The sequence below is a fragment of the Thamnophis elegans genome, chromosome 12, assembly GCF_009769535.1.
Source record: "Thamnophis elegans isolate rThaEle1 chromosome 12, rThaEle1.pri, whole genome shotgun sequence".
Classification (NCBI taxonomy): domain Eukaryota; kingdom Metazoa; phylum Chordata; class Lepidosauria; order Squamata; family Colubridae; genus Thamnophis; species Thamnophis elegans.
The window spans coordinates 51,702,778-51,717,296 of record NC_045552.1 but is presented as its reverse complement, the minus strand read 5'-3'; the positions used below and the strand labels follow the sequence as shown (position 1 = coordinate 51,717,296).

At 40.7% G+C, this 14,519-nt stretch overlaps 1 protein-coding gene across 1 annotated transcript in view; it reads left to right on the top strand.

Annotated features, from left to right (window-relative positions):
• Positions 1 to 14,519, top strand: part of PCDH11X (protocadherin 11 X-linked) — a 747,920-nt gene that overhangs the window by 129,939 nt on the left and 603,462 nt on the right. The gene's annotated exons all lie outside the window — the stretch shown is intronic.

Here is a 14,519-nt window from a genome sequence, read left to right as displayed (position 1 = left end):
TCTGGGCAGTAGCAGAGAGCAATGTACATATCAATAATGCTACTTAGTAAGCAGACATCTCCCTGTTCCTATGCAGTCTGCAGTGTGAATTGCCATGCTGTTTCCTTCGATGCTACCACCAACAGGCAGATGGGTTACAACTGATACCAGCTGTCGAGTGCCATTAGGCACTAAAGGGAAGTGTATGGTACATCTCACATCTAAGACAATGAAGGATGACACGAGAGCCCGGAGGAGGACTCAATGTTAACAGAAAGGGTGCAGTTCTATATGCATTTCCCGCTGAGGTGCTTGCCATTCACATACTGCGACCGTACAACAGATTTGTCCCTATTAACGTGGTTATAGATGTTTCTTAAAAGGACAGAGTCAATCTGTGTTTATGTAAATATCTGGAGTGGATTACTGTATTAGTAATTGGGAGCAGAGCCATGGCAAGGATATTATCTCCATTGACTTTTAGCATTAAATACCCCTCTAAAGAAACAGCAGGACCAAACATGCCTTTCCAATAAATTCAAAGAGACTTTCTTTTCTGTCTGATTATTTCTTTCCCCCCACCTAGGGAGCATTGCTTCATCTCTCCCTTCAAAGGTTGCTGAGACTTCATTTACAATAGCCCGAGGTTATGGTAGCAAAACAAAGGCTTTCCGTGTTGTATCCTTGAAGGTTTTTATATATTTAGTTTAAGAAGCCACCCCACCAAAATCACCCCCAAAGAGAGTCTTCTTTGGCTTGATCTTTCTGGGATGAAAACAAAGGGTGGGGGGGGGGAGGCTGAAAAAAGTTCTGAGTTGGAAAGAATTGAACGTGCAAAAATCGGGATCTGAATAACAGCATAATAGAACAGCAGAGTTGGAAGGGAACTTGGAGGACTTCTAGTCCAACCCCCTGCTCAGGCAGGAAACCTACACCACTTCAGACAAATGGTTATCTAACATTCTTCTTAGAAACTTCCAGTGTTGGAGCATTCACAACTTCTGGAGCCAAGTTGTTCCACTAGTTAATTGTTCTCACTGTCAGGAAATTTCTCCTTAGTTCTAAGTTGCTTCTCTCCTTGATTAGTTTCCACCCGTTGCTTCTTGTTCTACCCTCAGGTGCCTTGGAGAATAGCTTGACTCCCTCTTCTTTGTGGCAGCCCCTAATATATTGGAAGACTACTATCATGTCTCCCCTGGTCCTTCTTTTCATTGAACTAGACATACCCAGTTCCTGCAACCATTCTTCATATGTTTTAGTCTCCAGTCCCCTAATCATCTTTGTTGCTTTTCTCTGCACTCTTTCTAGAGTCTCCACATCTTTTCTACATCGTGGTGACCAAAACTGAATGCAGTATTCAAAGTGTGGCCTTACCAAGGCATTATAAAATGGTATTAACACTTCGCGTGATCTTGATTCTATCCCTCTGTTTATGCAGCCTAAAGCTGTGTTGGCATTTTTGGCAGCTGTAGCACATTGCTGGCTCATATTTAAGTGGTTGTCCACTAGGACTCCATGATCCCTCTCACAATTGCTACTATTGAACAAAAAGGAGAGCGGTTGGGAAGGAAAATAAAATCTTGGTGCCAAAGACGAGAAAGGAACACCAGAAAGAAAACTACGGGTTGGCTCACGTTTTAAAAAGCAAGAAGTGAAGCTCGCAGCTACAGAAGACTTGTCAGTTTACAAGGATAATGAATCCAACTGGAAGATAAATGCCTCATCCAGAAGAAGCTGGCTGAAATTTCGATACACGAGGCTGTATGTTCATGAAAGCTTTGTCTGTAATGATAACACAGCTGTTACTTCTCCAAAAAAAAAAAAAAAAAAAAAAAACCAACAACCCTGAGCTACCTCACCTTTTGTAAGCAATTTGTCTTCTTAACTCAATGCATTATCTTTCAAGTGACTTTTTTTTTCCCGGAGTCCTGATCTGCACGTTGGCTTGCAGAAATTTGACAGCAAACTGCAAACGAGTCTCTAAAATGGTCTTAAGTGCTGTTAAAAAAAAGGGTGGGCTGAACCTGAGGCCCACCCGGACACAATGAATACATACTCACATACCAAGATGTAGTGGTATGGGTGGGTTGTGCTTTAGAGCAAGCTGAGGATATGAATGCAAATCTCTCTCTCTTTTTTTTTCCTGGAGATGAAAGAAGATAACAACAGCGAGAAGAAGTCAAAATCTTTCCAAGCCACAAATAAACAATTGCAAAACTGGCTCTCAGTTTGAAGGCCCCTTGGAGATGTATTCCTGGGTGGATCTAATCATAGATTAGTCGGACAAATCTAATTTCATTCTATTGTGCCCCTTTCTCTCTTCCTCCCCCCCCCCTCAAGCTTCTTCATGGGTCCCCATGGAAATGTGTCTGCATTTTTGTGCTTATTTCTCCTAATAGACACGTTCTCTATGCATTTTCTCCAACATGCATTGTTTCTCATTCCACCAAGCAATATTTCACAATACAGGGCTTTTTAAAATATTATTAACTAATACAACTAATGCTTGGTGTGCAGTTCCCTCTGTTGTCTGCATCTAGTAAGCATGTAATTGGCATTTCAGCATTTGGAGAGAGAGGGAGGGGGGGAAAGGATAATTATCACATAGCTGTGTTTCAATGCTCATATTGATTTGAAAGTGCAAATGAGGTAAGGCTGAATCGTTCTTTTTTTCAATCCCTAGCCATTGTAGGGTTTTCCTTCGGGAATAGCCTTTATTCCTCTTCACAACACAGCAAAACTGGTCAGGATGAACAATATGATGGGTCCATGGTAATTCAGGAACTGTCTCATCCCAATGGAATTGGCCTGCCCCACCCATGCCAGCAGAAGACGCTCGTGGGTCTCATCAGCCAGATGGCGGGATCCAGGAGAATATTCTCTGCCATCACTCCCTGCTTTTTGGGAAATCTCGCAACCCCTCCCCTGAGTGAGGTCAGCTCCCATCCTCCTGACCTTCTGTAAGAGCTTAAAGACGTCACTCTGCCAGTTGGCTTGGGGCTCCAACGAAGGGACTTTACATTGGAGGGGGAGTCAATGGATTAACAACAGATCCCACTTCCCCCACTTCCCATCCTAATACCTACCTCCTCATCTTTTAGTTAGGGTTATTTAATATTTTTATAGTATTTTATTCGTATTATAGGAAGCTTTTGTATAGTTTTACCCTTTTTAGCATTGCAAACTGCCCAGAATGGCCCTGTGAAAAGATGGTCAGCCAATAAATTTAATAATTATATTATACTGTTTGTGTGTGTGTGTGTAGAGAGAGAGAGAGAGAGAGAGAGAGAGAGAGAGAGAGAGAGAGAGAGAGAGCGCTCCCAGAATTACCCTGTGATAAGATGGGCAGCCAATAAATGTATATTTTGGATAGATAGATAGATAGATAGATAGATAGATAGATAGATAGATAGATAGATAGATAATATAGATACATAAGTATATATAGAGATGATAGATAGATAGACAGACAGACAGACAGGCAGACAATAGATAGATGATAGATAGATAGATAGATAGATAGATAGATAGATAGATAGATAGATAGATAGATAGATAGATGATACATACATACATACATGCATGCATGCATGCATGCATGCATGCATACATACATACATACATACATACATACATAGACAGAGAGAAGATAGATGATAGATAGAGATAAGATAGATAGAGAGATGGATGGATGGATGGATGGATGGATGGATGGATGGATGGATGGATGGATGGGCAGGCGGGTGGGCGGGCAGGCAGGCAGGCAGGCAGGCAGACAGGCAGGCAAACATCAACCTTGAACAAGGCCACAGTAGGGGGATGCAAGTTAAACTCCACCCTCTTAAATCTCAATTCTAACTAGATTTGTGGGTTTTTTTCCCCCATTTTAGAAAGGAAGAAAGAAAACTTGATATTAAAAGAGTCAGTATGGTGTCGTGGTTAAAGTGCTAGTCTAGAAGTACAGAGGCCTTGGTTTAAGAGTACCCTCAAAACTATGGCCTGGATGACTTTGGGATGGAAACTCCCTGGATGACTTTGGTCCTACCATTTTTTTTCCTCCCAACCTGCTACACAGAGGGGCTGTTTTGGGGGGAAATAGTTGATGAATGTTACATACCCTGCACTGAGACCTTGGAGAAAAAGCAGGATGAATAGAATTAATGCAAAGCAGAACTGCACACCTGAAAATCACCAAATGCGCCCCCAGGTGTACTCCAGAAATGGTTCCTGAACTGTAACTTTTGACATGATTGATGATAGATGATGCATCATTAAGTTGGTGTTGACTCTTAGTGATCAAATAGACAGATTTCCTCCTGGGTACACATTTTTGACACAAGGGGAGAAAAAGTATTAAATGGAGATTAAGATGTAATGGGATGCAGGAATAACCTTGAGGAACAGGAGAAAGAAGCACAACCAAGATAGCCATCAGATTAAAAATAAATAAATTGGAGTCCAAAGCAGAAATGGAATTTGAGAACATGTCTTAGAGTATTTTTTCCCCAGTGAGACCAATCTATCAGGGCAACTTGGTCTATCTAAATATGGGGCAGAGCCATAGGTGGTATTCAGCAGGTTCTGACCAGTTCTGGAGAACCGGTAGCAGAAATATGAGTAGTTCGGCGAACTGGTAAATAACACCTCTGACTGGCCCCGTCCCCATCTATTCTCTGTCTCCCGAATCCCAGATGATTGGGGGGAAATAAAGATTTTGCAGTATCCTTCCCCTGGAGTGGGGAGGGAATGGAGATTTTGCAGTATCCTTCCCCTGGAGTAGGGTGGGAATGGAGATTTTGCAGTATCCATCCCCTAGAGTGGGGAGGGAATGGAGATTTTGCAGTATCCTTTCCCTGGAGTGGGGAGGGAATGGAGATTTTGCAGTATCCTTCCCCTGGAGTGGGGTGGGAATGGAGATTTTGCAGTATCCATCCCCTAGAGTGGGGAGGGAATGGAGATTTTGCAGTATCCTTTCCCTGGAGTGTGAAGGGAATGGAGATTTTGCCTTTCAGCTCCAATCCAGGAGCCTTCGCAGGGAGTCGCTTTCGCGACAAACGTGGTAAATATAAACTCAACACAGTCTTAGGGTTGACCCTCTTTTATTCTCTTGGGGATAAAATCTTGGAGGGGAGAGGCACTTTGCAAAACTGATGTCAGCTCTCCGAGTTATGCTAGACTTCAAAACCAAAGTTGTGGATACTAAGACTTCATTTATTGCAAGGTTAGGGTAATAGATTCTTGGATGTCTGAAAACATCCACCCACCCGAAAACACTTAATGCATTTTATTAAGGACATGTCTTTGTTAATTAAGGAAAGCTCTCAAAAATACTTGTGTACAGGCTGTCTTAATCAATGCATCACAAAGCTTCAAATATGAGCTCGCATCTAAGATTATTCTATTCTGTTCTCCCTATTTTGTTACTAATTAACAAACTCACAGCTTAAATGTCTAATCAATTTTGATTTTGGGAAGTGCCTGTAAGGATATATCATGATTAGGTCAGAACAGGGGCTGATTATTAGGAGTGGGTGGGACAGCCTTCATCAGATCCATGTCAGAATCACAGATATTATATTCTGCTTTCACCTTTCACCTTTCCTTTTCCCTTTTCCCTTTCCCTTTCCCTTCCTTCCTTCTCTCCTTCCCTCCCTCCCTCCCTTTCTGTGCCACTTAATTTATGATTTTCCAATCTTTTTAAATTAACTTTAGAAAAGAAAAGCAAGCAAAATGAACAGGACATTTTTTCCTCTCCCCCCCCCCCCCCCGGTATTCATATATTCCCCTCCCTCTGCATAGTTTTTTTAAAGTCCATTATTTTTATAAAGCAATGGAGACATTTGACATATTAAATTAAACATACTTTCATGCGGGAGGGCTGTTTTCTACTATCCATTTTTTTTGTCTCAAAAAAAAAAAAAATCCCCATAAACATATTTCATCAGTAAAGTGGCAGCTGAAGAGATGCAGATGGTAAGATTATAGATACAGATATAATATTTGTTCTGGTTGAGATTAAATACATTTTTCACAAGAGGATTTAAAATCAGAGCGGGAAAGAACAGATGAGGAGAGGCTAAGAGCTGACACCACTCCAGAAACTCAAAAGATAATTCTAAATTTTGCTTCTGTCATTTTGAAGAAGTTTGAACAGGCATATTGGGTGGAACTCACAACTAAAATGCCAAATGTATTGTCAGTTAGAGAATACTGCAACAAACTGTTTATTTATCACTTATTGTAAAAATACATATATCCAATAGTTCTCCGGAAATAGATCACAGGAATTTGCTTCTAGTCGCTTCGCTCTAAATGAATCTGTTCTATCTATCTATCTATCTATCTATCTATCTATCTATCTATCTATCTATCTATCTATCTATCTATCATCTATCTATCTATCTATCTATCTATCTATCTATCTATCACCTTCCTTCCTTCCTTCCTTCCTTCCTTTCTTTCTTTCTTTCTATAGGACATTCTATTTAATCTTTCTTTTGACTTTTGTAATATATGTTTTTATTTTGTACGCCGCCCTGAATCCGATGAATCCAATAAGTCCAATAAACCTATGAAAATCTGTCTGTCTGTCTGTCTGTCTGTGTTCCAGCATAACTCTAAATCCCTCGAGCAATTTCAACCAAACTTGGTACACAGATGACTTATCCTCTGGAAACAAATACTGTAGGGATAAGACACCCCTAAAGCCCCCCGGGGTATGTGTTCTGTTAAGATACAACCTGTTGTGCCATAAAATGGCTTCTACCATACTGCCTTAAAATGCCTTCTACTATACAGCACTGTGGAGTTGCCATAGTAACGGCTTCACAGTACTCCACAAGGGGTTTCCCTCTGGTAAGGGGGAAAATCCAACATTAGAAATTGTGGCAATGTTCCATGGAAGAAGGATTGGGATAAATAAATACCCTGGCAGTGCCTGGTTATCAGCTAGTGTTTAATAAGAAGAAAATTGAGATTTGATGTCCATATTTTCTTAGGAAAGTTAAGTTAGGTTTTCATGGTTTGTAAAACTGTGAGTATTGGTGAATGGGGAATGGTTTAGCCAAAAGTGGATTGATTTAAATGAAATCATCTTGTGGAAGCTTTTATTCTCCCTTTTCTGAAGACAATCTACCGGTATGTAATCATGAGAACATATCCAGTTAAAAGTGAAAGGCCCCACAGCTGCTGTGGAGCTGGAAGGGTGCAATATTCCTCTAGTTCAGGGTGGGGGGGTCTCCTAACTTAAACTTAAAGACTTGTGGATTTCAACTCTCAAGAATTCCCATGTGGCTAGGGAATTTGGGGAGTTGAGGTCCCCAAGGCTTAGTTGCCACTTGGAGATCCCTAGTCTACTTCAATCCCTTGGAATATTTATTTATTTTTTATTTATCTTGTCGGGCATGTATAAGATAACAGATGTAAGTATAAACATGATTATGAATACAGGAAATGGATATGAATAAATAGTAGGACAGGGATGGTAGGGACGATGGTGCACTTATGCACGCCCCTTACAGACCTCTTAGGAAAGGGGTGAGATCAACAATAGACAGTTTAAGGTTAAAGTTATGGGGGTTTGGGGATGAAATCACAGAGTCAGGTAGAGCATTCCAGTCATTGACCACTCTGTTGCCGAAGTCGTATTTTCTGCAATCGAGTTTGGAGCGGTTTACCTTGAGTTTGTATCTGTTGTGAGCTTGTGTATTGTTGCGGTTGAAGCTGAAGTAGTCATTGACAGGTAGGACATTGTAGCAGATAATTTTGTGTACTATACCTGTGTCTAAGACCAAAATTTCAAGCCTGGTGTTATAAGGTATTCTGTTGCAAGCAGAGGAATGGAGGACTCTTCTCATGAAATATCAGGTGGAGGGAGGGAACCATGCACAAGAAATGGCTTTTTCAACTCACCTTAAAACGCCCCAGAGATACAAAACCTACAGCTTCTCATAATCTAATAATCTCTCCTAGAAGCTAGGCAAGAAGAATGAAGGCGCATATTATCGTAGACGGGAAGTGTTCTCTAAGGTTTCTTTAAATAAGCCAGCCTCCGTGTAGTGTGTGATAAGTAGCTAGCTTTGAAAAGAGTTTGAGCTGCTCTATGATCATCTTTGACAAGACATCATGGCGCCCGAATTTGAGACTGCTCATGTCAAGGGTTTTTGCTTTGAATTAAGTCTTAAGTTTTATTGGGCTCCCTCCGCCTTCCGCCGAGTAGGAAGATCAAGATGGGGAAATGCTGATGTTTGGTATGAAAGCAGTGCCTTTGAAGGAGAACTAACATAGGACATGCCTTTCAGTTTGCGAAATTTGCACATTCATTAAAATAATGAGCTCCTGGAAATAAGGTAGCTCTCTCTCTCTCTCTCTCTCAACAGCAATGTTAACAAATAGGAGAAAATGGGATCCTCTTATATTTAGCTGTATTATTGTAAGAATCATTTTAAGTTATTAAACTAAAGAGAACATAGTTCAGATAATTCTGCAAGCTTGTGTGCCTGTGATAAGCTAGTTGGATCCATGATATTTTACATATTTTTGCATCACAGTTTACTCCCCAAATTAGAGTACCTTGCTAGTCATTGTTAATTGGTTGCGGGAGGTACAGTGACTACCAAAAATGATGGGTATCAAACAAAATTTCCCCCATAAGAAATAATGTGGTGAGCCACAAGCACTGAAAAGTCCTAGCTTATGCATTAAATAGCAAACAAACAATGAGTACCTGGGCAAAATGTTCACATCAAAATGCATTGAGTACCAAATTTGATAGGTTTCAAAGAAGTTGAGCACCAAGATTTTACTGAACATGCAATATGTAATAGAGCTAGGTGTACTGTTTTCATTTGATAAAACCACAACTTTCAAATGAATAAAACCATAACTGTCAAATTAATATAGATTGTGCAAAAAATATTTTTTAAAAAAATACTTTTGGGTTTTTTTCTGCAGGAATTATATGTCTGGGCTTGTGATAACAGGTTTGCCAGGAATAAACTGGTATAGTGCTATGGATAGACAAAGAAAGCATCAAATGCACAGGTGTCAAACTCACTGCGTCACTTTGCCATCACGTGATGGTTTTTTTTGTAAATGTGTTTTTATTTTCCATTTTCATTTTCGTACAATCACATATATACTGTGCAGAACCGGGGCCATATAACATTAAACAATAAACACAGCCATTCCTCTTGTCAATAATACCCCCCAAAATAGAAACCCAATGTACCTCTTCGACCTTCCATATACCCTTTCTTTCGCCTCCCTCCAACTTTCCCTCTTCCCTCCATCATTTCCCTCTACCCTACTTCCCTTCCCCCTCTACCACACCTCTCTCCCAATACACTCCCTCCCTTCCTTCTCACTCTCCCTCCAATCCTCTCTCCCACCCTCTCTACCCCTCTTTCTTCTATCCCTCTACTCCTCCCTTCGGTGTATTTCTATTATCTATTAATATATTCAGCTTGTCCTATTTTAACACTGGAATTGAAGAGCAACAGTATACAAGTGCAATCACGTTACTTTAAAACATCACGTGATGTTTCATGACGTTTTCCTCATTCGTGCTGCTGGGATGGGCGTGGCCTGTGTGTAATGCATCTTGGCCTGCAGGCTGCCTGCAGGCTACAGCCCTGATCGAATGGAAGTGCATTTGCCATCAAATGTAATCTGGAATACAATTTATTAAGACATGGGTAGGAATTTTGTTTTGATCGATAAAATAGTTTTGGGGCTGTCGACAAATTTACTTTTTGCTTAGATGAAATTTTGTATAATACAAAACCACAGTGGTATTTAGCGGTATTGCTTCCTAGCATGTTAAAGTTCAAGTTTTAAAGTTCAAATATGATTTGCAAATAGGTGGAAAAAAATGTAGAGGTTGACAGATAAAGACGTGGTCTCTCTCTTCCTTTCAGCCCAGGTTTAATGGATGCATAAGTTCCACTGAAAAGAGATGGGGTGGCTCAATAGTTAAGACACTGAACTCGTCAATCAGAAAGGTTGGCAGTTCAGTGGTTCGAATCCCTAGCACCACGTAATAGAGTGAGCTCCTGTTACTTGTCCCAGCTTCTGCCAACCTAGCAGTTCAAAAGCAGGTAAAAATGCAAGTAGAAAAATAGGGACCACCTTTGGTGGGAAGGTAACAGCGTTCTGTGCGCCATTGGCATTTATCATGCTGGCCATATGACCACAGAGAAGTCTTTGGACAGTGCTGGCTCTTTGGTTTTGAAAAGGAGATGAGCACCACCCCCTAGAGTCAGGAACGACTAGCACATATATGCGAGGGGAACCTTTACCTTTAAGTTCCATTTCATCACTTATCTTTCATTGAATTCTATCTTTCTTCATCATCTGACTTCGTTGGAATCATTTATGAATCTTGCCAACATATTTTTCCCTCTCTTGTCTTTATCTCAGACAGGTTCTTCTGGCTGGTGTTCCTCATTAGAACACCTTTCTTACACCCAAATTCAATTCTTTGTCTCCATTGTGTTTTTAAAGAAGGGGATGAAGTGCTACTTTGGTAATTCAAATTATGTTGATATCCAAAATTACTAAAAAAAAAAAAAAAGATGAGGCTTTAATGGCCCAATTTATAAACAAGTAGACAATGAGACTTTGAGTGGTTTATTTACTAAGCCATCAGCCGAGTACTATAGATTATTGAAGAATTAAGTCTTTGTAAATTTGGATGTAGTTTAACCTAGTTCACACTAGAATCATTTGCAGCATAATTATTTAAGCAGATTTCACACTCACCAAATTTGGTGAGAGTGGTTTTAACAGGAAAACGAATTTTGGACTGTCTTTAAAAACACCTCTTTCAAATACATTGCAGTAGGATGAAAATTTTATTTGCTAACATTTTAACAAATGAAACTATGAAATAGAAAGTCAGACATGTTAGTCTGTCATTTAAATAGAGGATTTAGGTGTTTAAAATCTGGGTTTGGTTCAGCCATATTCGGGAATTAACTGTGCATGTTAAATTTGATTAGAGGCTGTCAGTGAACACGTCATCTGATTAATCAACTTTTCTAGAAACTTGATATTCAAAATCAGCATCAGCAGCAACAATAAGATCAAGTTTTGGATAATTCCGTATATTTATTAGGCAGTCAATATAACCGGTGTATGCATTCCCTAGAATAGATTGCAATCACTGTTCTACTCTAGTCTGAACAATATTCAAAGCATTTTTCCCTGATCTAAACTTTGTCAGATGTATTGAGCCTCCATCGTCAAAATTTCTATGACAACATGTCCATATTCGGTAGGACAGCAGTCTCCCCCCCCCTTGCAGCTTGGTGCCCAGCAGGAGGTGACAGGTAGTGGTGGGATTCAATTTTTTTTACTACCAGTTCTGTGGGCATGGCTTGGTGGCCGTGGCAAGGCTTGGTGGGCATGGAAGGAAAGGATACTGTAAAATCCCCATTCCCTCCCCACTCCAGGGGAAGGTTACTGCAAAATCCCCAATTCCCCCTGATCAGCTGGGACTTGGGAGGCAGAGAATAGATGGGGTGGGGCCAGCCAGAGGTGGTATTTACTGCTTCTCCAAACTACTCAAAATTTCCACTACCGGTTCTCCAGAACTGGTCAGAACCTGCTGAATACCTTCTCTGGAACCAGGCCATGCCAGCGGCAGGCCAGCACACAAGTGTGCATGTGCAGCTCAACTTACACAAGTTCAGTTGCATGTCTGTGCACACATGCACCAGCCCACTGCTCGCACAAGTCAAGTTGTGTATGTGCACATGTGTGCTGGCCTACCTCTCATGTGGCTTGATTGTGAATAGACTACAACCTGGTGGTTGGGGACCCCTGCGCTAGGAGATCTGGAAGTTGATATTTTGAGTGTCCGAAGCAGAGAGGGAAGCTGCTTCGGATATATAACCCTTTAAAGATCTATACCTGGTGCCTATAAATCAGTATTTCCCACTCTTGGCAACTTTAAGATATGTGGTCTTCAATTCCTAGAATTCCCTGGCTAGGATGCTGGTCAGAGAATTCTGAGAGTTGAAGTCCATACTTCTTGTAAATGTCAAACTGTCAACTGTCTCTGCTATAGACAGTTGCTGGAAAAATTTCAAGAGGCCTGTGTAAGGAATGATGTTTCCAGATTAATAACTTCTTGCCATTTTTAGCATGAGCAACAATGCAGTGACAGTGCTACTCTTTCCGCAAGAGTTGAATCCTGAACACCAACTTTTTTCCCTATCTATCTATCTATCTATCTATCTATCTATCTATCTATCTATCTATCTATCTATCTATCTATCTATCTATCTATCAAGTCAAATACCACTCACTCATCACGACATCTCCAGAACTGTAAAGCCTACAAACTTGAAATTTGGCACGTATGTTCCTCTTGGCTTCTAGGTACTCGCTAAGAAAGGATTTTTTGAAATGACCATCAGATCATTAGTATTTCTTATACAATAATTAACACACTCTAATGCTAAGGAGTTAGACATTCTACTCCCCCTCCCTACTTGAAAAGAACTCTGTTCCAACTGCCAGTTGCCTCACATTCCGTTACCTCAGTTCAAACTGGCAGACGTTCCACTCCTTCACTCAGGAGCGGCCTGGGGCTCCTTACAATACTAAACATTGGTACCTCACCAAAATGTCTATGCCTTCCACCTATGGAACTGCTTCCAGACTCAAGGCGGCAGGAGTGATATTTCCTTATGTGTTTCAATCACTGACCACCACTGAGCCAACGGATTGTGAACAGAATTTCTCCTGCATAGCCCAATCACATAGTTTTGTCGCAAAGCATGGGTATCCAGCTAGGACTAAATAACAAGGAAAGATTATCAAGTGAAGCTACATAATCACAGGACAAAGGTTCAATTGAATTGGTGCTTCACTAAACAAAGTGCAACAACTTGCCAATGATTCTTAGATCATAAAATCATAACAGACAATCCAATTTGCAATTCATTCCCAAAGGGTCATGGCTCCAAAAACAGATGCAACAGAGGATTTAATTCAAACAACCTGGGATTTTGCAACACAGCTGTTTCCTTGCTTTCTGTAGGGATTTATATCACTTACAGTAAGGACTGCAGATGCCTCATTGCTGGCTTCAGTCCTGAAGTCTGTGTTTCCATCAAAGCTTTCAGTGCTTTGCTCAAATTAGCTTATTTCAGAAATGTTAGCCTCAGCATCTCCATTAAAGCCTTTTAGCAGAAGATTTCCTTTGAATAAGACAGGAAAAGATTGAGTCTGAAGGAGCCAGGGTTCCTCAGGGGAATTCAGAAAAGGAAATGCAGGATTCACTAGCCATTCTTGAAGGAGAAAGAAGGAACTAGAGAGGAAACCATTCTAAATGAAGGCAAAGATCAAGTGATGAAACAAGAAGACAAAGGACATGTTGAGTTGACATGAAGTGGTCTCCACATGGGTCAGGAGATAATCGTGAAATGGAATTGGAATAAGAAGTCTTTACGAAGGATAATTCCAGGCTACTTATATATTTATGGAGGGTACAGAGTTTACTCTTAATATATAGACCATGTCCTACTGATAGATACTGATAGCAGTATGCAATTTTGGGGGTCTTTAATGGAATTAAGTCAACAAGGAGGGTGTAGCTTAGTGATAGAATGCTATCTTCTAGTGGTAGAAATTATACCTGGTTTTTCCAAATGTGGCTGAGTGAGGGGAGCCAAATGTCAACTCGCAAAGCATCCATGGCCTGCTCTCAAGTTGCCATAGGCAGGAAGGAGGAAAACCAGCCATAACCAGAAGAACATTTCATGCATACCTTTCTGAAGGCTGTATCCCAGGATACTTGCAACAGCCGGAGGAGCATAATTTCTACAGCCACCCAAAAATGCTCCATTGGATAATGTGATTTATGACATACCCTGGGAGGAGGGGGATACAGGGTCATAATTGGGCCATAAATTATATGGGGGTAGAACTGGCTTCACTCGGGTATGTGCTGACATGTTGCTCCTAATAAATAACTGGATTTCTTTTGAAGTTTGGCTCAAGGCTCATGATTTAATTAGGGCATCTGTCGGAACCCTGACAGCTAGCACACATTCTGGTAAGAGAGAAATTCCCTGAGGATGGGCTCCAGCATGAGCCCAAAAGCTCAGAAGACTAAATCTTTGGTCATGAGGTTGACCGACCAACCTACTCAGATTGGACCCTGCAACATTATCCTGAGATACATATACAGTATTTTGCTTTGTTCATGACTGAGAATGATGTGCATTTTGTGCAAACAACCAGGGACATGCAACCCAAGGACCAATCTTCATAGGAGGTGTAGATAATACTGTTTACATGGGAGAGAAGTGACTTCATTTGAATGAAAAAAAATGATGTCCCTCTAGTTTCTGGAAGGCTGAATTTGATGTTTCTGTCCTTAGCAGGGAGATGTGTCATGTGTGTCTTGGTCAGGAAGTGATAGAATGTAGATCACGATGCAAAAAAACCCTGCATTTTTGTATCTGCATCAGACATTAGCAAGCAAATATGTAAAGGTGGCATTTATGTTAGAAAAGCCACGGTGCCTG